Source organism: Sylvia atricapilla, chromosome 6 (assembly GCF_009819655.1).
Source record: "Sylvia atricapilla isolate bSylAtr1 chromosome 6, bSylAtr1.pri, whole genome shotgun sequence".
Classification (NCBI taxonomy): domain Eukaryota; kingdom Metazoa; phylum Chordata; class Aves; order Passeriformes; family Sylviidae; genus Sylvia; species Sylvia atricapilla.
Window position 1 is genome coordinate 30,231,487 of NC_089145.1, and position 23,121 is coordinate 30,254,607.

The 23,121-nt window shown below is 39.1% G+C and overlaps 1 protein-coding gene across 1 annotated transcript in view; it reads right to left on the reverse strand.

Annotated features, from left to right (window-relative positions):
• The window catches only part of PALS1 (protein associated with LIN7 1, MAGUK p55 family member), a 56,019-nt gene extending 40,883 nt beyond the window's left edge, over positions 1 to 15,136 (reverse strand). The window contains exon 1 of the mRNA XM_066321390.1: positions 14,991 to 15,136. The gene's annotated coding sequence lies outside the window, so the exon portion shown is untranslated. The remainder of the gene's footprint in view (positions 1 to 14,990) is intronic.
• Between the last annotated feature and the right edge of the window lie 7,985 nt (positions 15,137 to 23,121).

A 23,121-nucleotide genomic window follows, 5' to 3' on the forward strand; every position in this document is an offset into this window, starting at 1 on the left:
CTCTCATTTATAGCCACTTGAGGTAACAGTGTCTTCACAAAGCATTCCAGAACCACCAGAGCATAGACTCCCTTGGAACACACTTATTAGTTGAAGCTTCATCAGAACACCAATGCCATCCAAATGAACACAAACTACTATTAAATTCAAAACTCTAGAGCCAGATTTCCCTAATTAAGCTTATCTGAGAGTGTTAGCAACATATTTGGCAGTTCTTTGGGTTAAAGAATACAGTCTTCAGTTATCCAGTCTTTAACTGTTTTACTACACTAATACTTTGAATACAAGACCCATAACATTCTGGGCATAAAGTACTTCTCTCTTTAATTCATGTTTACATAACTGTAAAAATATCAAGTTTTGAATAAAAGTATAACTTTGTAAACTCTTCAGCAAAATGACAGTCCTGGATGCTGCCCTCAGGCTGAGACCACACAGAGAGGTGTCTTCCTCTAGAGGTAGAGATAAATCAGTAACCTAACACTACACAGTGTACAAGACTGCACTTGGCACTATGATACTGCACCATTCTGGAAAACGGTGTTACAATTATGAAGTCAGCCTGAGAAAAACCGATTACGAAAATGTGCCATGAATGATGGCATTCACCATCAATAACAGTCAGTACAGCTTAAAATATTCTCAGCACTTTTCACACAAAGTCGTCAGCCTTGCACTATTACAAAACCAGGTGCCAAGGCTTCAACTGCTGCTCCAAAATACTACCAGAAGCTGCGTACAACATGAATGCTATGGAGGACCCATCTAGTTTTTTCCTGAGAAAAGTCAGAGAAAGGAATGAAAACACAGAGGATGGAAACTGGGAGAAAGAAGAGGAGTATCTAAAACTAAATAATATACAAGGAAAAGCCCATTACTGGAGAAACTAGAGTAATTATCCATTCTTGCAATTATCAAAACAACAGCAAAGGTGAAGTACTCTAAATTCCCTGCTTGTATGAAAAGCAGAATGCAGGGTCAAAGAGCAAGGCTAAGATGACAGAACAGACAGCAAGAACACTAACTGGATATGGGGCTCAGGGCCAATATCAGCATTTCTGTATGCTGCTTGGGAAGCTGCCACTGTCTTTACAGAAAGTTTTTTAGATCAAAGAGGTCAGCCAAATGGTAACAGTAAAGAGTGAAAGTTATGGTCCACTGGAAGAGATAGACTGTGTTTTCTTCCTATGACAGGGATATAGAAAGCAAGCAAGCATATTTTCTCTGATTCTGGTATATGAAATGTGATGAAAAGTAAACCTGAAGGGTTATGTATGTAGAAATTATAATCACCCAGTCCAGTGCATCTACCTTGTAAGCAACAGGAAAAAGCAGCAAAATTAGAAGACAAAACACCAACTATCATTGTGCAGCACCAGAGCCATAAGAACAGAATATTTTTAGGCCTTCCCTGCAATCATCCTAAGAGACAAGCAGATTTATCCTGACCCTAACCATGGCATCTGACAGGCTGCAAGTACTCTAGTTGCTACATGTATGTATATTTATCACCGTAAAGTTTGCAAATATTTGATCCTTCTCTTGCCTAGCAATTTGAAGAGCTTTGATGTGCTAAATCAGAAGACTACAGTTTCTTAAAAATACTTTTTCAAGACTTCACAGCAGTAAATTCTCACAATGCACTGGAGCAGCACAGCTGAAAAACTTCAAGGTGCAGCAATACACACCACCTATTCCTCATCAAGTATGTATATGCATGTTTCACAGCAATCAAATTACATCCTCTATTTCTTTCTACGGGTTTTCCCACTTGAATTTAAGATATGATTCTGCAAGATGGAAACATCCTCCACCTTATATCACAATGCCCTTTACCCCGCATTTTCACACTGGCTTTGGCATGACTAGAGCTCTCCAAGAGCCAGCTCGTCAGAACACAGTTACAGAAAACAAACCAAAGAGAAAGATACCTATCATTCCTAGTAGTGAAAAGCTCTGAGATATTAGATGACCTGTATATAAAACAATGGTCTCCCTCCATCACCAAAATGACTGCAATTTTTGATGAGTTACAGATTTTTCAAAGCTAAATTGTCTCTAACTCTTGTAGACCATTTAGACCCCCTAAAGTCACACAATCTGCCTACACACACACACAAATCTATGTGCTCAAGTGTTTAAATTATAGAAAAAATAAAATGCAAAACCATTTCAAAACTGTGCTGTGTGATCAGCAACAAACAATTCTGAAACAGAAGAACACCGCATGGTAGCAGACAGAAATTGACACGCTTACCCCTTACCCTGCACACCAGATAAAAATCAAGATGCAGTGAACATCATCTGCTTTCTCCATTTTAGAAGAACTTCACAAAGATAGATTCAGGACTAAGATTAGGATTTTTGGGTCTCACACACAGATAGGATTTTCTGGGCTGTGGCAAAAATAAGAACTAGAGAATCTATTAGAATGCAATTAAGCAATGTCACTCAATACAAATAAGACTACTATGTCAGCAGTGTTTTCTTAATGTCTTCCTAATTTGTTGCAGACTGCTTTTAAATACTTACTGTCAGTGGCATTTTCTTAAATGTATTAGGTCACATTAAGAAGAAAAGACTTGATCCTTTCTTTTAAAAGAGAAAACCAGTCTCTATTAAGATAAATCAGTCAATGTAATTTATAGAATACAGTGAGCTTCAGATTTCTCTTATGTAAGAAAACAATGTGCAACTTCACTGAGAATATGTTTTGCTCATCTTCTTTAAAGAACCAGTAGGGTCCAAACACCACTAACGTCAATTAGAGAGACATGACATGATTTACAGACGAAACAAAAGAAATACACAAACATGTACAAATAAGGAACAGCCTACAGAAGGTAAATCATGCATTTTTAATTAAAAGGCTATCTGAAAAAAGTTAAGAGCAAAAAGGTGGTTTGCTTACAAAAGTCATTAAGATTTTACTAAGGTCAGTAAAAGGTCAGACCTTTTACTAAGGTCACGAAACGAACCAAATAGTTGCATGAACTGGAAAAGACATACAAATACAAGAATATAACTTCAGTCAAGCTTTCACACAGCTATAGCAGCTAAATAGTATTATGAGAGCAATGTTGCTGGCTCCCTTCATCCCTCATGTCAAGGGGAGGGATGTCAGGACCTCAGTAAATTTTTTTCACCACAGAGCCAAGAGGATAACGAGGAGGACTGCCATGACCATGTGTGAATTAAGAACAGTCTTCTAGCACAATTTTCAAAGCACCACTCAGTAAAATGTCTGAAACAAAAAACATTTTAAATTTGCAACAGAAATATTTTATTAATATTCCCATTAAGCAGTAAGAGACTGGGAAACCTTGCATAACAGCAAAGCCTGCAGATATAAGTTTAGAGGAATAACATCAAGTGACACGGTGAAGTTCTTGGGTCCAGCACAAATGGCAGTGGCCCAAAATTAATAAACCATGATAAATTCAATTTCTCTTTCTGCTGTGCTAACTAGGCAGTCCAAGCTCTTGACAACTTACTAGCTCGGTCCCTGCATTTTAGCCGCAAGTAAAGTGAACAGAGCTATCAGAAAACAGATTGCTCACCCCCAGCATGTCAGTGCATCAGGCAGTGTGGCTCTGCAGGGTCCTGGCCATGTGACAGGTTTTGTCTGGGCACCAACCTTGAATTCCTTCTTTATTCACTAGAACGTGCAACTGTTGTTTCTACAGACACCAAAGAGTCTAATTATGAAGCCAATGAATATGGTCCTTCAGGTAAAGTCTGGTAGACTGAACATTTTTTTAGCAAAGAATTTTAACTGAGATTTGAAATGCCATATACAAGGCAAGTAAAATCAGTTTGGAACATATGTTGTCATACTAAGAAACTGCTAGAAGTAACAGTTGATACTCAGTTTTGTATTTTCCATTTGTCAGAAGTACAAAAGCAAATCTTTGTGCCTTAGAATTTCTCATGAGGGGTTAGCAGAAAAGTGAAGCAGTATTAGTTTTCTAAGAAGTCCAATAAGTTAACTCAATCCCTAGCCCAACAGATATTCTGTGAACAGGAACTACCAGTCCCTTATTTGAAAGCAGCTCCTCTCATATTGTCCTAATGCCTCACACAGGTTTTTCACTAACAGCTCTGCATCTTACTTCCTTTTTCAGCACCCCTTCTGAGCACTTGTTACACGCACTCTGTGTGATACTAGGAAACGTAGGGAAGACTCTAAGATTGCCCTTTATAGTTTTGCACAGTGAGAACACAGGTTCTTGCCCTAAGGAAGCATTTAATACTGAGAATTTTTCAGAGGTGGGAGAACCCAACAGACCAAAACCATAAAAGATACTTTTTCTGAACAAGCCAGAAACACTACGGTGACTTTACCATTCTGTCTGGAACCAGAGCATATAGAGCAATAGCCATTTCTTCAAATAACATCAGAAAAATACTGACCTCCTGAGTAAGAGCTGCAACACTGTTCATACAGCAATTACTCAGAAGAGCAGGTACTGACATCTTTTCTGGTCACCAGTGAAGAATCCAAGGGAACGGCATTAAGAACATGCAGAACTCCCCTGTGTCAGGAGAGGTTTTGGTTGAGTACCAGAAAAAAGGTTCTGCAAGTTCTTCACCTCAAAGGTGTTTGGTCACTAGAACAGGCTCCCCAGGGAAGCAGTCACTGCACCAGCTTGACAAAGTTCAAGAAGCATTTGGACAATGCTCTTGACCCATGGTGTGACTCTTGCGGAGTCCTGTACAGGGCCAGAAGCTGGACTCTATCCCTGTGCATCCCTTCCAAATCAGCACGTCCTATGATTCCATACTCAGAACAATCAACCAATATTTCTGTTCACTGGGTTTAATCTTTAGTGCTAAATCAACCAACAGTGTAAGTGAGGCAAATCAGAGCAGGTATATCTGATTTGCTGAGAGTCCTGACGAAATTTCTACACTTCATTACTGTTGTTATTTTTTACTATTGCCTAATAAGGAAACAGAAATTAATTTTGGGATGTACATTATGTTTTATTCGTGTTTCTGTTTTGTCACTTAAACACTTACTACAATGCAGTTTAGGCTGGGCTATAAATCCATTAGAACATTTCAAATCCATCAATGCAGCAGCCATTGATGATTATCAGTGAAAACAACAGACTAATTAGACAGGAAATCCAATATTTACAATAATGTGAAATAATGAAACTTACAACTTTTGAAATACAATCAATGACTCTATCCTTATGACATATCTGTTTACCAGAGACATTCTGTTAATCATATTCCGCTTAATTTAAAGTATTTGAGTGTAGCTGTAATTCTCTGGTCCCCAGAAATCATCTCAGCAATGCAGGCAGAGAATTTTATTCCAGCAGTACCAAGGCTACAATGCCTGCCATAACAAAATTTATTTCTGCAAAGCAGAAGTAATAATGCAAAAATAGAAAGCTTTAGGAATCCCATGGTTTGGTAAGTTTTAGGTATCTCACAGGTGGTCCATCACTTGCAGGCATTTTGAAACTTGAACCAAAAGCTTCACATGCCTTTTGTAAATTGACTAATTCCTTGGAAGATACTTGTCCGAGATGTACTTTCTACCTGAAGCAGCTCATATTTTATATTAAAAAACTCTTCAGTCAGATTTATCTCGAGAATTCCCAACAGAATTGGCATTCATAACCTTTTTGCTCTTGATGAATTGTAAGTTTATGAAAAGAAATGGTATTATTTCCATATATTTATTTATTTCAGAGGTTAAAAATATGCTGAGTTAAAGAAAAAATCATGTTACAAATTAGGTACTTAAACCAGAATCTATTATTTGAGGTCAGTGAGATTTATGAATACCTTCATGCTCCACTAACTCAAATCACTCTAAGTATGCACCTGCACTCTTTCAAGATCAGTTCTGGAATTCTGAATACAAACAAGGGATATTTATTAGAGAACTTTAAGTTTTAGCAAGCTAAACCCATAAACATATTTTTAACACTTTCTTATTCCTCTAAACTTTAGAGCACCAATTCACACAACTCCCATGCACAACATTTCAGTCTCGAGAGTAACAGGTCTTACACTTTTAACTGCTGTCTCTATCTGGCTTTTGGTTCTGTACACCCTGTGAATCCGTATATTAAACTGATGCAATGCATTTCTGCATGGTTTACCTGCTAAACAAAAATGTTCAGAAATACACCTGTATTAATATACTAAAATAACAACATATGAATCCGTCATACCTGAATTGGTGTAATGGTCAGCAGTAATATGTTACTCATGGATTTCTCAAAGTGGAAGTCACAACTTCAACATGGAATTTGTTTTGAAGAGATCATAAAATAAGGTAAAATATTATTTCTCCTTGTGGGTTTTTTTTTTTCCAAATAAAGAAAAAAACAAGGCTTCATATGAGGCTGAACTAAAAGAACAGCAAGCTTTAATTTAAGACGCTGATAGACAAGCTCTAGTAAATCTTGTTGTAGCAGATTAAGTTACTATCCTCAGCTGTAGACTGCTCCCACCAGAAGTCACAGATCCTAAAAGTAGAATTGTCAGGAGGGAACACGTGTTGCCACCTCAGCCACTTCACTGCTCAGACTGGCATCGCGGTTTGTTTCAGGTTGCACACCATGAACCATAACGACCAAGGTACAAGCACTTGTTAATCCTGCAAATGAACTAGAGCAGAGGAGTTGAGCAGGAAAAGGTAAAAAAACTGACATCACAAAATCTAAGATTTCTAATCTAAGAGCTGTAGCTGCAATCCAAATTTCTTCTAAAGTAGAAGGAATCAGCTGTGCCAATCATCACAAATCCATCCAAGAATAAAAAAACCAAATCTCACCAGAAAGCGTCAAAAGCACAATGTGAACTGTTAAACAAACTGCAATTAAGTTTAACAGGCACAGATTAATCATGTTAAGTACTTAAAAGGCTGAATATTCAATTTCAAATTAGCTTTAAGAAATCAAGAACTAAAGATTTGTATGGAATTTTAATTACCACAGTAAGTTTTAGGGAGCACAAACACACATAGTATCAAATGAACAGCATTAAATATCTTTCTAAGACTTGACAAGAGTATGCACTTAAGAGGGAACACAAACCAGTCTACATCTACTACTCAACCATTTAGGTATGCAGCTGCATTCATTAAATATTTGTATAGAAAAGGCTTCAAAAATATTGACATAAGGAGAAACTGTATGACGTTCTCACCAACTAAGGTCAAAAACTGGCTTAGGGAATAAAGTACATCTAAATTCTAAATCTAAATCTAATTCTAAATTATATAAATATCTAAATCCAAGTGTGCAACTCAAGTTGTTAATTTTTAAAAAACATATATGAAAATATCTTATACTTTCCTACTACAGAAGTCTTAAGGGTTGGTACATAATAAGCAGATCTAACGTAATTTCTGCAGATCATCCCATCTCAGCTTTAAGTGAGGTATTTAACTTCTAAGGCTGTTTTCTTGAACAAGTACCTCATACAGATTCCAAGTTCAGCATCATACAGATGAATTTATAACAGAGGGCCCTACCGCTGATCAAAACTGAGCCATCAACACAGAATCATAAATGACATTTTAGTAGAACGGTGTCCACAGTTATGACATTATTATACTGTTGTAGTATTGTTTTGTTAATATTGTTGAGTTATTCCAGCTCTTCAGACCCCACTTTTTTGAAACCAAACCAAGTTTCAAAAAAGCAGCTCTTCGCAATCTTGTAGCCCAGTTCAGCACAGCATCTAGTTGAGATAACCTACCACATTTTTATAGGACAAATTTCAGTAAATGCATCCCAAAGAAAGGTAGGAATTGACAAAGTAAATGCCAGTTGTCCTTCCTCCCAAAAGAAAGAGAAGTGATGTGATCCAACACACAGAACCTTTGCTTCCTTCCCAGTTTTGTCCACCTTCCCTATTCAGAAATAACAGATGGAGAGACTCATGTTTGAAGGTCTGCAGGAGGAAAGAATGCAAGATGAACAAGGGGTCAAAAAAGCATGGTCAGAAATATAAGTCCACATTAAATCAGTAAAGATCTATAGGAAAACAATATATCATGACTCTTCAAAATTGATCCTAAGACTAATCCCTAGCAGCAATAAGTGTACTAGTCTAAATAAAATAGACACACAAAAAATTAACCTAAAAATTACTTCATAAGTATAAGCCAAAACCAACTCTTCACTGCTGCTTTAAAATATATTATTAGATGCTGGGTTCTCTTTTTTCAGTCAAGAAAAAACTGCTCTCCATTGCACTTCATTTTGACTTCTCCTGACTTCAAGATTAACAAAAGCCTAAAGAAATGAATGACCTACAAAACATGCAAAAATAACCAGACTTCAGCTGAATAGTTTTTTGCCTTATCTTAAAATCATCCTTAGTATATTTTCTTCTGGAAGGAAGTACAAGTGCCATTTACTTTTTCAATTCCCAGCTTTCCTTGGGATACACTTTCAGTCCTTACTATTTACATCTTGCTTGATGAAAGACGGAATCTTTCATTCTTCTTGCTAATGAAGAAAGAAGAAATCTAAATAGGCTGAAAGGCAGAAAAGTGTCTACCTGACTGCAGAATCCTCAAATTCCTGCTCTCCTCCTTCCACTGAAGCTAAGTAACTTGCCTCTTTAGACTTCTAGCTAGCCTTCATTGTATCACCTTGAAGCAACACATTTCACCAGAGGTGGTTGATGATAATAGTTAAAATCTTGAGAAAAGATCACAACACACACTAAGTTAATATTTTCTGAACAGGAAAGAATTAAATTGATAATTCCATTAAAAGAGTCTACAAATCTAATAAGAACTGTGGGTCAAATGGATTTTTAGTGCTGCTTCTACTCTTAGAAAAATAAGTATGTGAAACAGACTATTCCACTTGCCAAAACCAAAACCATAGGGCTCACAAGTCATCTTGGTCAGTCAGCCCAAGAGGACCATATTGAGCTCATCAGCTTTTACCTCACTTTACACTAAGACACTCTGCTAATTCCTGCCTGTAAGTAAGTAATTAGGTTACTAATTTAGAACATATCTTGATTACTGAAACAAAATTAAATGGTAAGAGCTTGTTTTATGTTGGTTTTAACTCTTGTACAACAACCATTACCACCTTTAAATACATATACCCAGTTCCATTTTAAACAAATTTCCTTCTCTCCTGCGTTTGAGGACTTTTAACACCATTCAAAGTGCAAATGTCATTGCATAGTGGCACTAAGCAACTCCATCACCTCTTGATCCTACAAGAACTGATTCCGTGAAAGCATGTGATGTCCACTAATGCTACGCTGTACCAGTAAGAGAGGACTAAGTTTCTCTGCTGACATCACACAGCCTTTCAGACATTGGGAAGAAGAGATTTGTTCTCTGAAAACAATGATATATATATATTTGTAACAAGTATAATCAGCGTGATACAAACCTATGCAATCCAAACCCTCACCTGCTTCAAATCTTGATCCTTAACCCAAAGGCTTGAGCTTTGCTTTCAGAGATGAGAGAACATTTAGAAAATAAGACATACCAGAGGAATTAGCAACATGCTCTCTTAGCCAGTTCAAGACCTGCAATTTTCTACAGTGCACAATGAAGTTATCTATAACAGTTTTTCTATAAAAGCAGCTTTAATTATCTTAGCCAAGGTACACTGAATTAATCTATAATTAATCTCTCTTAAGTTTCATTAACAGTAGCTGACAAGTAAATGGCAATTTGATAAAACAAGACAAACAAGGGTAATCACAAGCTCTCAACCACAATGTTGCAGAAACACTGCATGATCTGATATTAAGGTGAGGCCTTGGCTTTATACACAAAGGCATCACATTCTAAAGAAAAAGTTGCCACGCTATCTGCAAAACTAAAGAATTTAAGTCCATACCAGAAACACCATGCAGACAAACTTGCTTCCCTCCCTAGTTTTCTCCTCTGCCACCCTAGAAACTAGCTTCTAAATAAGTGAATAGCAAAGGCATTACCAAAGCATACCAACTCCACTGACCTTAACCATTAAGATCACCCCAATTAAGAAAACACTTGAGTTTACACTTGGATATTCAGGTGAGACCTGACCCTGCTCATCTCTCTGCCACCAAAGCCAAGAACAAAATTTGGCTCCAGAGAAAACCTCCAAAGCTAAGTAATTTCTCTCAAGAGGGTTTTTACCAGGGCATCACGCCACTTATATTTTATCCACCTTCAGAAAAACTCTTTGAAGTTTCATTCCTCTTTAGTATACACTTCATTAAACACAAGTCACTCCTGTGACATCACACAGCCAACAGCTCACACATTCTTCACAAAAATATACTGTTAAAATGAGAAGTGACTCTTTCAGGCACTAGCATACATTTTCCTCCTCTGAGCTCACACATTTGTACTCTGAACTCCACTCACAGCCACCCGTTCCTAAATGAATACTTTTCCAGCCCCTTCTTCCTGACTTTAAAATGATACTTATCCTTGGAAACAGACTTGGAATGCATACCAGCCACCTCCCAGCCCCATCACCAGGTCAAAGAGCAGATGCTGAGGTTGCACTGGTAACTTCCCAGTTATCAAAGGTTTATGGTTTTACTAAATTCAGCTTTCTAGAGTGCTTTAAGAAACCACTGAATAACTTCACACAAGACAATTCACACTGACTATTCAGTTGATGCATGTTGTACACAAGTCGATTTAGATGCTAACATACTAAGTATTACCACACTTGAGTGTTTCTAATAACTTTTGTAAAGGACCACTTAACTGTCCTATTACTTTCAATATATCCCTGCCAGAAATCATTCCTGGTTTTAAACTGCTTTTCTCCAAAAAAACTTCCACATTCAAAAGTCTTCTGAATTATCTCTTACAAGTAAATAACCAAGCATAAGCTAAAATAGTTTTGCCAGAAGATGTCTCTTGATACAATAATGAAAATTATGGTTAGGTTTCTATCTTCTGTTTCTTAAGAAAAGCTGCATTTTCTCAGAATTTCTATTTAACACCTACTCTTTCGTTAGACCTCTGCAGGACAAGAGGATTTTACTGTCTATGCTGATAAATTATAGCAAATTCAGACACTAAAGACTATGAGCTGTATTGTCACATCTATCAATGGTCAAGCCTTTTCTCTAACCATAGAACTGAAAATTTAAAAATACAACACTAGAGGCAGAATCAAATATTAAAAATGTCAAAACAAAACCTATTAGCTATTTCTTATTCGTTATTTTTTCTTTAGAAAACAATTATGGCCAACCAGAACAGATACATGATGCAACAGGCAAATCATCTAAGGAAACACAAGGCACTGACCAGACCTATTATAACAGATATTAATCACAGGTATGTTCAAACAATTTCATTTCTATATCTTATTATTTGGCGTCTAAGAAGAAAGCAGAATTAGATCCACAAGGGAACCTAAATGCCATGCTGCCTACTAGACTCCACAACCTAGGTAAACAACCAAGACCCACTCTAAAATGAAAAGGACATGTTACAGGTATTGTTCAAACAACTAATAGTCAACTTCAGTAGGAACTGGCCAAGTCAGATAAGAATAAACATAAAGATCAGAGATTTAAGTCTTCAAAATTTCACGCCATGCTAGGGGGAAAAAAAAAACAAACCCACTCCCAAGAAAAATCCCATGTCTTAACTCTTTCAACACTTTGTAAGAAGGAAAGGAGACCTGAATCCATATCATTATTTTGTACTTGATCAAGCCAGTCCCCAGGCTACATATTCACTCCCTTCCTAAGTGATTATTACTCCTCAAGAATGAAACCGAAACACCCACTGGTCTGGCAGTTAAGGCACTCCTCTTGGGAATTGGCAGCTCCCCTAAGGAGTAGAATGGTTTGAACCCAAATCTCAATATGCTGGGTAGGTACCCATAACATTTCCACATCTTTAAAGCAATCCAACATTACATCCTTTTTCTGCTAAAAGAGAAGTGTGCAACGTTAGGTCTTTCAAAGGAATTGGGGCATTCCTTTTAGAAGTGTGCATTACTGATGGTATCTGTGCTTTCTAATTTAACTGATGCAAGCTTTGAGACTTAGAGCATTTTTTTCTTCCCACACAGCTATGTGTTAGTGTGCAATTAGACACCTCAGCACTATAAAACGTCTTTACCAACAGACATATACAGGTGATCACCTCCCGTTAAAAAAAAACAAACCCCAAAAGCTTACTTTTAAAATAGCCTATATTTAAAATAGCCTATGAGATATAAACTTAACTATTTATAATTTCCTCTTTCTTCTGCTTCATACTTTAGCCTGAACTACACTTAAGACATTTTATCTAGCTCATCTATCTGCATTGGGAATGCAGGAAAGAAGACGTGTACATAAAATGCCCCTGCTGTCAGAACTGCTGTATTGAAGAAAGCTCCAAGGTAGATAACTAGACTAGAAAAGCAATTCTGCCAGCAGACCGGATTTTAAACCACCACCTAAATTGTTTCCACCAAGTTTTCTATCACGGATATATTGCAAAGCTTTTCAAATACATAAATGCCTCTCTTTGCCCATTAATAAAAGGAAAACAATAGAGCAGTATTTAATTAATATTTACAAAAAGTCTTGAGGTTTTCAAATGCATGACCAAGGCAGTAATTAATTAGTCTTCCACCAAATACCGTAGTGTCAAGCATTTCTGCAACAGTGCCTCAGAAAGTACTGTAAAAATGTCAGTTGCTAAACATTTAAAAATTTTAAACAAGGCACAAGAAAAATACAAATCCTGCTATCTAAGAACTAGCTCAGTGTTCGAAATTTTAACCTTCAGCATTCTAAAAGCCTAACATGGCAAAAGGAATGCACTTTAAAGTACAAACTGAGAAACAAACAGTAACTGAGAGTTATAACTTAGCATCTGATGTTAAGATCCAATCTCTGAAGAGACATCATAATAGAATTCGCATCTAAAAGTGCCATAGGTTTTTTAAAAGCCTGCAACTTTTAAGTATAGCAGGAGATTTTAACTAAAACAGCAAATGAAGTATTAGGAAAATGTAATCATTTTATTACAACAAATGTAATTATTTTAATATAAACAAGGGACAAAAAATGGATGTACATGGACTTCAGACTACATTAAGTTTTGTGTGTCCATAACTCTTGGTATGAATCCCAACCTCTGCATTGCATTTTCAATGGCTCTATATCATGGTCTGCCATGGACCTGGTACAGAAAGATGCCTGTCACCCCTCAATGGTCATAAGTAACTCCTGCAGATTCCTAAGCCATATAAATCAGTCTACTGAAGAACTATTCTGAGCCATATTTCTAAGTTCAGAACTTTTGAGAAGAAATTTAATAAAAACTAAGTAAAATTACAGTCTTTACCATCAGCTAATTCTATACAGAAAAAAAAAATCACCTTCCACTGTTATTCTACACATTGCAAGGCAATATGATGCACACTGGAAGAATGTACACTTTGAAAAAAAAACCAAAAAACTTTAAAGAGAGTTCAGTGGTCATGGACTAACATTTAAATCTGTTATTTTATTAACAGTAATGATAATTAAATGTAACATTCTACAACATTGCTTCAAAATGCTGTAATATTTTTGACACCTTGCTAAAAGTGTCTACAATACTAATCATTAGTTAAGCTTTTAATGTGTAAAATCCTGGATTATTTTTTAAGCACAGCATGCTGGAAATGAGTTTACATGTGTATAATCCAGCCAGACTCTAAAGTGTTTGGCATTCAGATTTGTAGTAACAGCATTAATATGACCATAAGAAAAAAATATGTACTGTGAAAACTTGGACAACAGATTAAAACCAAAAGTTTGCAGAGTCAGTTGTCTAAAGTCAATACAAAGAGACCTTCTTTTTTTTATAATTTTAAAAAAAGCACCTCAATCCTCAAAAAGGACAGAGCCATCCCTTTAAGGCATAGGAAGCCGAACACAGAAACAATAAACACACAGAAGATCACCATCAGTCACTTGTTAGAAGTCTGACTGCAGTCAGTGATCTATCATCATGCATCCAGAATGAAATTATTTTGCTCTGTTCAGTGAGCTATGGCTGTAGTCTATGCCTAAATAATTCCAACAAAGGCTTTCTTTTTAAAAGAAAATACCCTCACAGCACAAGTTGATATTTACGCCTTTTAATATTCCTCATGAAATTACTTCTCGTGGATCTGTCCCACGTGAGACATCGAACAACATTATTATTATAGACAGCCTTTTTTATCAATATAAATCTTCTTCAGTAAGGTCAAATACAAGTTAATTTCATTTTCTCGGGCGGTCTGTCTCACCAAGCTCACGGTCACCGGGTTCTTTGTTGCCTGGCTGTAATGTCTCTCTCTCCCAGCACACAGCCTCGATCCCTCCGCTAGGAAAGCGGCAGCACCGCTCCAGCATTACACTACAGCTCCAGCCGGGATGTGCGCTTACTGCTGACTGTAAAACACACCGCGAGTCGCTCACCTTCAACCTGCTTTAACCCAGCCTCGCAAAGCTTCATAAACCAACACGAAACGAAAACTTTACAGAGGAATAATTTCCAAACACAGAGCTGCCAGAGCACCAGAAGCGCACGGGAGGGGGCCTGAAGTTTCCCCCCTCCTTCTTTAAACACGTACACAACCCACTACAAGTACGCAGAGAGAGCACCCAGCCAAGTGCTGGAGGTTTTCTTACAACTCCTGGGCCTGAGCTCCCGGGAGGCACCCCAGGCGAGGGCGGGGGGAAGCCGCAGGAGCCGCTCTCGGGAGGCCCCCCGCGCTCCGGGCAGCGCCGCCGGCACCTGTAGCCGCCGCGGCCGGGGCCGCCCCGCCCTGCCGGGACCCGCGGCCGGGTACAGCCCGGCCCACCGCCAGCGGAGCGCGGGGACCGAGCCCCGGGAGCCGCCGAGCCCGGCCATGCCCCGCCGTCCCGCCCGGCCTTGGCCCGGCCAGACCCCCGGGCCTGCGGGGGAGGCTCCGGCCAGCCGAGACTCGCGGCTCCGCGGCGGGACCTGTTGCTCGCACGCCGGGCACGGGCGCTCCGCTCACCGTCCGTCTCTTGCCGCCGCTGACACGCTCCGGCCCGGCCGCCGGCTGGAAGTCGGAGTCTCCCGCGTCCCGCGGCGCCCCAGCGCGCAGCCCGCGGAGCCGCCCGGCCACAGCCCCCGCAGCGCTGCGCAGCCGCCGCCCAGCCCGGCCCGGCCCGGCCCCGCGCCCCGCCCCAGCGCCTCCGCCCCGCCCCGCCGCGCAGGCGCGGGGCCGCCCCTCGGCCGCCTCAGCCGGGCGGGCAGAGCGGCGCTGCCCCCGGAGGCCGCGGCGGCGGTCGGGGCGGCTGGGACGGGGCTGTCGTCAGGTGGAGCGGCCACGTGAGACGTGGCACTGCTTCTGTGTCTCCTCCCTCGCAGAATCACGGAATCGAGTAGGTTGGAAAAGACCTGTGAGATCCTTGGGTCCAACCTGTGACCGAACACCAGCTTGTCAGCTGGAGCCTGGCACTGAGTGCCACGGCCGCTCTTTCCTTGAACACCTCCAGGGGCGGTGACTCCGCCGCCTCCCCGGGCAGCCCGTTTCAGTCCAGTCCTGTCCAGTCCATTCCCGCTACCTTCTCCCATCTCTACCACGGCTTTCTCTGCAGCCCCGAGCGGGACCAGCGCAGGAGCCTGTACCCCGAGCACGGCTGGCTCTGCCGCCTGCCCCCCTCAGCTGCCGCCCGCTGCCCTCGGCTCTGCCCTCGGCTCTGCCCTCGGCTGTGCCCTCGGCTGTGCCCTGCGCTCCCCGCGCCACTGCAGCCCCTCGGCGTGCCCCGCTCGCCTGCGGCTGCCGCATCCTCGGCCCAAGCCGAGTGCCCCAGCCAGGCTGGAGCCTGTGTCGGGAAAAATATATTTAATCTCGTCGAGAGTCCACTCCGCCTGTGGGAGGCTGAGGCACAGAAGGTACCCCATAACACGCTGTCTGGAAGAATGAAGAAAACAAAAGGTTACAAGCAGTTTTACCGGGTTGTTTTGTATCCATGGCTATGTTTTTCCGGAACAGGGAAACGTATTTTCAGCATGCTACAGTTAAGTTTGACTTGGAGCTGCAAACTGCACTCACTTCCCTGGTTTTTGATCAAGGAAGCAGAAGAAAGGTTCTGTGTAACCAAACTAGTAAAAAAGGGCTTTTTGAGAAGTCCTAAAAACATACCTGCTTTAGTCCATTTCTCCTTGCTTCGGTTTAACCACATATAAATCTGTATCCTTTAACTCTATCATTCTTCACATGAAATCCACACTTTCTATAATGGTACCCTATATATCATGTTTTTGTTTGAATCTGTTCTAAACACTGTGACACTAAGATTAATTTTATAATTCCCAAGATAACGTTCTTTTGGTTTTTCTTATTGTGTGAAAAGGCTTAAGACACTAAGGTATGTCCTGCCCAGTTATCTACAGAGGAAGCTCTGAAAGCATTTTATCTTTTCATGTTGTGGCTCAAACTGCCCAGGGTAGCAATGCCTCGTAAGTGCGTTTAACATCTATTTCTGTTCTGACCAATAACGAGGGGCTTTGCATCAAGTGAACACAAGTGGAGCACTGCAGGAAATACAGATGTTAGTGGACTGCAGAATTATTTACTTGGGAAATAAAAAAGAGAGGGAAACCATGACACTGATAATTTGTGGCTGAGCAGTGTCAAGCATGGTTCTTCTTACCTTCATACGAACATGGCTCATGCAAGTTCACATGAACCCTTTTTTTACAAAGCACTTTGACAAAGGACCTAAAAACCAAAGGATGTTTTCAAAATTTGATACTTGACTGTGATAGTTGTCAGCAGATATGACTGCAAAAATAGGTAGGTTCTTCAGTTATCTGTTTGCTTTTTAACTCTCTTTTCTACGTCCAGGGTTGGGATGGTCAGACAAAAAAAAAGGCACAAATTCTGCTTTCAGTTTCCTTCAGCTGATAGCATTTGTACTTTCTTTCCACAGAAACTCTCATTGCCTCCAATTTGCATGCTGCCCTGTAGCCAGTTTTTAAACCAGGACAAGGGAATTTTCTTCAATATGGTGCATAATTTCTCATAAAATAAAGGAGAATTCTCATCAGTTCTAGGTTCTAGAATTTCCATTTCCCTCCTTTACTGTCTTGTACCTGTAGATGAAGTTTTATTTTTTTGCCAGAAGGTGTTACCAGACCAGGTTAAGATTGAGCTTGGGATATCTCTTGGATATATCTGCTTAAAGATCTGTTTGTTTCTTTGGTAACCAATCTCCTCCCTCTGGCTTTCAGAAACCCTAATATTAGCCCGCACCCAGCTGGCAAATCCATTCAAATGGTACTTGAATGAGGCGTGCTTGGCTAATTCTATCCAAGAGATTAAAATACTCTGTCAAGCCAGGAAGTTGTTGTACCTGAAAACGATTCACAATAGAGCACAAAATAGAGCACAGGATCAGCAGCATTATTTGTAAAGACCCAGATAACCTTTCTGTTTTGAATCACTTCAATAGACAGCTCTTCTGGTTCATTTTGCCTTGTGGTGCTGTTTGGTGGTGTGCTGAGAACACAAACATTACTCTGAGAAAATAAACATTCTAGCTTGAATTTAACAAAGTCTTCAAATTAAAAAGAAAAGATACAGAGAAAGAAGGTGAATGGGAGGATGAGGAATGACAATGGAATGATGATTGGGAAGATCAAAGCTTTTAATCTTCCTCTTCTTTTTTTTTTTGTCTGGACTGATTCATCTTTCATATGAGGATCTACAAAGACAGCTTTTAAAGGAAATGAGAAAATTACTTACCAAAGTAGTATAAAGCTTTCTGTTCCATCTCTTGTTCACAGTTTTCACTTATTATCTTTAAGCAGAAAGGACCTGAAGAGAAATATCCAAGTGATACCTTTTGTAAGCGTGGAGCTTTGAACATTTTAATTTTAGACAACATTTTTTCCTATGTTTTTACTATCTGGGATTATAGAAACAGTAAAGCATGCTTGCAGCTGCAGAACCAGTGTATTTAGGCAACTTTGTTTATTATAGAACTTTCTTTTTGAGATTGGTGCATTCATTTCATAGACAAATATTTTTTAACAAAGAAAATGTTCATCTTTGATGAATTGAATTTGACATGAATTAGTGTCACTGTTTGCCACCAGGGTGCAGATATAATTGTGATAAATCTAAATCTGGCTGATGGCAATCAATAGAAAAGAGAAAAAATAAATTCTGACTCAAGCTGAGGAATCAGCCTAAGATAGAACAAAATGTTTTCTTTGAAACCATTGCCCTCTGGAGGGGAAATGAAAAATCACCAAAGGATCAGGTAAAAAATCCTTTTAATGTCACTATTTAACTAAACTGATGTTTTATGAATGGTTCTAGAGACAGGTGCAAAAAAGCAATGCTGTCAGAAGAGCCATACTGGCCACAGTGCTTATGTCAGTGTGTTGGAGAAGTAATCCCCATCTGTCTGCCCCATAACTCTCCTCCCCTTTATCTCTAAACTCTTTATCTCTAAACTCACCAAGCATCAATTCCACAGCAGATGTACTTTCTCTTCTAACTCCATCTTGGATCCCTTCCAAACTGGTGTCATCCCTATTTATTTGCCAAAATATTTTTTATGCAATCCCTAAAGCATTCTTGTCTGCCTGGTGCCAGACTCTGTATTCCATTCTCTTTCTTGACCTTTCTGTTGTTTGTTTGGTTAGTTCTTTTATTATCTTGATTACCCTTTTTTTTTCTTGATCTTTTATTCCTACACAGCTTTGAGAAATCGTGTACTCTTCTTTTTATCTCTGTACTTTCATGTCTGACATCTATTGAAATAGAGTTTTTTCCTCCTGTCTCTGAGAACTTCACAGGGATTTTTCACTTGCCCTTCAGATATTGATAGCGTATACTTCAATAATCACATTTAAATGTCACCTGTAAGTGAATATAAATGAAAGTGAGCTCCTGCCTGCTCAGACCTTGTCTCTAGATTCTCCCTGTGTTGCTGGGGAAATGACAGCATCTCTCAGTGAACTTTCCAGTCTGATTTACAGCACTCTGATATCTCCTGACTACAAATCTGATTATTGTTTTAACTCTAAGTAGACACATGCTCCAGCCATCTGAAAGAATGTAACAGCAGCGCTAGTCCACATGTAGGTCTGGTTACATTCACTATCTAATGTTTTGAAGAAGAATGCAAAACACAAAAGTCCATAAGCCAAATTCTGCATTATGCAAGTAAAAAAAAAAAAAAAAAAAAAAAAAAAAAATTTTTTTGGTCTTCATAACCCAGCAACAGAAACTCTGAATTTTGAAACTAATACAGGAATCCAGTTTCATTTCAAGCTTTTTCATTGTTCAGGACAACAAATACCAAAGATTCAAATATTTTTCTCCTTAGCATCTAGAACATTTGTTTACTTCCTATGCAATAACTTCATTCTGCATTCACTTTCATCTGGATAGCCAAAACATTTTCCTCTGTGATTTCTAGTGTCCTCTGCCATTCCTTATAATCCTTCAGATAAAAGATTGTACAACTCCAAGTAAGGTCATAATATCTATGAGTAGGGTCATAAACCCAGCAGAAGTTCAGCTGCAGAAAAAGGTTAATCTCCAGAAGAGATGTCTTAAATCTGAGAGTACTACTCATTTCTCAATGTGGGGTTTAAGTCCAGAAATAGGAATGGTTCCCAGAAAATGGGTGCTCCAAATGAAAGCTGGAAGTGAGGTTCTTAGTGTAACAGGTTGGGGCACTATTTTAATCCAGAAAAAAAATTAACAGGCAATAAAAATTATCATTCTTCCACTGTTTTCCCCTACTAAGTTGTACTCAACTAAGTGATTATCTTATCTGTCTCTTTGTTTGCTAATTCTTGTTTTTCCTCTGTTTGTGAAGAAATAACAATCTATGAGGTAGTTCAGGGATCAGTGAGAAAATAGGGGAAGAACAAACAAAAAAGAACCAACAAAAGTTTCAACAGTTGACACCACCTAAGGAAAATACTTAGGTGGTAAATGCTATTGAAATAAGACATTTGTGGTTTTCAGATTCTTCCCAGGTACAGTTGTCTTTCCTGAAAGGCAGCATAGTAGTGGTAATTACGTTAAAGACAAGACCTTCCTATCTGATCATGCTGCAGTGTAAAGCTTGAGCTTTATGTATTTATCACCCAAAAGTCTGACACTACTGTTCACATATTCTGTAAACCCGAAAGTTGCAAAAATTGTCTTGGAATATCCTGTAAGAATACTGCTCTGTTTTGCAATATTTCCTAAAAAGCTTAGTCGAAACCATTATGCTTGGTAGCTCTACTGCTTGCAGGATCTTCAATGACTGTCATTCTCCCAGCAGTAATTTTTCTTTCACGGGAGCTGATAGACTTTATTGGCTTGGTGAGCCAGGACCGCATACCAGTCTACTGAATCAGCTCAGTATAAGACTGTTTTGGTATGTAACCCAGCAAGCATCCATACGGAGTTATTTTTCTTTGCTCCAGGCACAGCAATTAAGAGGTATTTTGACTGCATTTGCAATGCAGGCAATTGGTCCTTCCTCCCACTGCTGAAGTCCAGGAAACACAATACTCTGACGTTTTTTCTTTGCAGCGTTGCCTGAGAGCATTTGAGATGGGATTCCAGTAAACTGAGGCTGAATAGTAGCTCCATTTGAATGAGGCAGCAGTCCTTCGCCACATGCTGCCTCTTCAAGGTCTGTCAGAGTGACAGTTTTAGTCAGCAAGGGTATTCTCGGTGATCCTGGTTTGTTTCTGCAGTTAAAGGACTATATCCACCTGTTCAGTCACTCAGGAGAAACACAATGCTCAAGAGTAGTTATTCTGGTTTTGCTTTGCCAAATTAATGACTTTAGAACAAACGTCATGAGCTTTGTGGTCACCTTTGTCTTATTTACCACAGCAGAAAGTAAATCTTTGCAGAAATATTTTGTTAATTCTTCAGTCCTGGCTCATCAGCTTATCTTCAGTTTTGACATGCTTGTAATTTGGGGCAAATACATTTACTTAACAACAATTCATTTCTCAGAATTTGGAAGAGTATATCTCATTAATGTAATTTCTCATGAGAACAATCACTCTTTGCTTGGCATCCTATTGCTATATTTTGATGGATTTCAAATTTTTCCTTAGGATAAGGTTATTTCTGATGGCCTTGGTATTTGCATCCAGACAGGGTGTTTGAATGCAAATAAATGTATTATTGTAGGTGGCATGTAAAGCTTCTCCAGGCATGGTATTTAACTTATGAGGGAGGTATTCCTAATTAAATCTTAAATTTATTGCATTCTATTAATGAGTATATGCAGCATATCTTGGCATGAAATCATTCGTAGCTATTACCCCTGTGTTAGCAAAATGATACTTTCTGATTAATATAAACAGCTGTATAAGAATATCAAAATCTGTGTAATGAATTTACAACACTGTACAATTTTCATCATCTTGGCTTCTGTGTGTGTGTAGTGTGAAAAGGGATGATAAGCATCTGCACCCAGTCTGGGCATTGATGAATATGAGAATACTGTTACTGATCTGTGTTTCTGCAGCATTTAAAATTTGTTCTTGTAGCATACAGTTGCACTTCATAAATTCTGTGTCCTCCAAGTACTTACTTGAACAGAAGTACCTTGAGCAGAAAATATGCTGTTTTCACAACCATTTTCTTTGGGACCACCTTGTCAGTAAGTGCTACTTTGCTCTGTTGATAAGCAGAATCTAGAATTATTTTTCCCCCCATGGAAAATAATGTTGGTGTTTCCAGTTACACTGAATGCTATTTCACTCTTCTTCACAGTATGTTGCTATATAGAATTTGAATTTGCCGCTAGTTTCTTACAGCATTCTGGACTGGAATCTGATTACATGTGAGCTGCCCTCAAACAGTGTTAAGTTAATGTACATTCTCAAGCAATGTTAGATTGGCATTTGTCCCCAGATATTGTTAATTATGTATGTCCTATGTGCTCATTTGGAGGACAGGATAGTGAGTCTCCCATCTCCTATGCTTTGCTCAGGTTGAGCAGAACTTACACTTCAAAACTCCAGTACAATACTGCACATGCTGTGAACTACACAGAGGTGTCTCAGTGACAGGGCAGCAGCAATTTAGTGTGCTCAGGTGATAAATGATCCATAAGGCAGCATGTTCTGTCAAAAATTCTTTGTAGTGTTCCAGCAGGATACCATGTTTGTAGCATCTAGATAATAATAGGAGTAACGACAATACCAAATCTTGATATAATGGTTCTCATTAGTATGTTGGATTTTCAAGAGATGTCTGTCTATCCTTAGTCTACAAATGAAGAAGCTGAGGAAGAAAAGGAAGAGTGATTTGCCCACATTTATAGAAGTTCAGTGGCAGAAACAGAACTTGTGTTACGAGGATTATGTGCTCACTATATGATGTTTCTCTCTATCACTTGTCCCCTTGCAATGTTCTGAAGGTTGGTTGAATGAGAAGCATGAAAGTGTAAGCCACAGTCAGATTAATTCGAGTGTCTATTTATCTGCCTTCTGCTGCAATCTACAAGTCTTCAGGAATAATTAATTGTACTATAGTAAGGGGTTATGAATGGAATTGAAGTCTACAGTGGAATTTTTTCTTCCATGTGTACATTTTTTTCTTTGTTCCAACTGTATCTGATATCCAGTATACTTTGCTTTATTCTTTTGTTTTCCTACTAGAAACTTTCATCTGGGATATTACTTAAAGCAGTCTGCTTGACTTACTGCCACTCAGATTTTCTGAAAAGAAACACAGTAAACATCAGCAAACAGTGCAATAAAACAGAAATTGAAAGATAAAAAGAAGAACAAGAAATCAAAAGAGAGAATGAAACATAGTATGAACATAAACCAAAAATCACAAAGGAATAGAGATTGACCAACAGGAACTGAGCTCCCTTCTGGGGAAGTTCACCAGAATTTGTGCTCTGTATTCCAAACTCTGGCCTTTTCCCAGTCTCTCCCCTGCTATTCTCCTTCAGTCACTCCTACAAGCTATCTCATCTACTCAACCCACAGCATAAATCACTGTTAGTCTTTGCAGAACACCTGAGAGGTGTGAAAAGCCTCTGCATGTCTGGTATGAGTTGTCCTGATTTTGTCATACTTCTCAGCTGCCTGGCGGTATGTGAAGATCATTATTTATTCTTTACCAAAAGCTGATCAGCAGGTTGAGA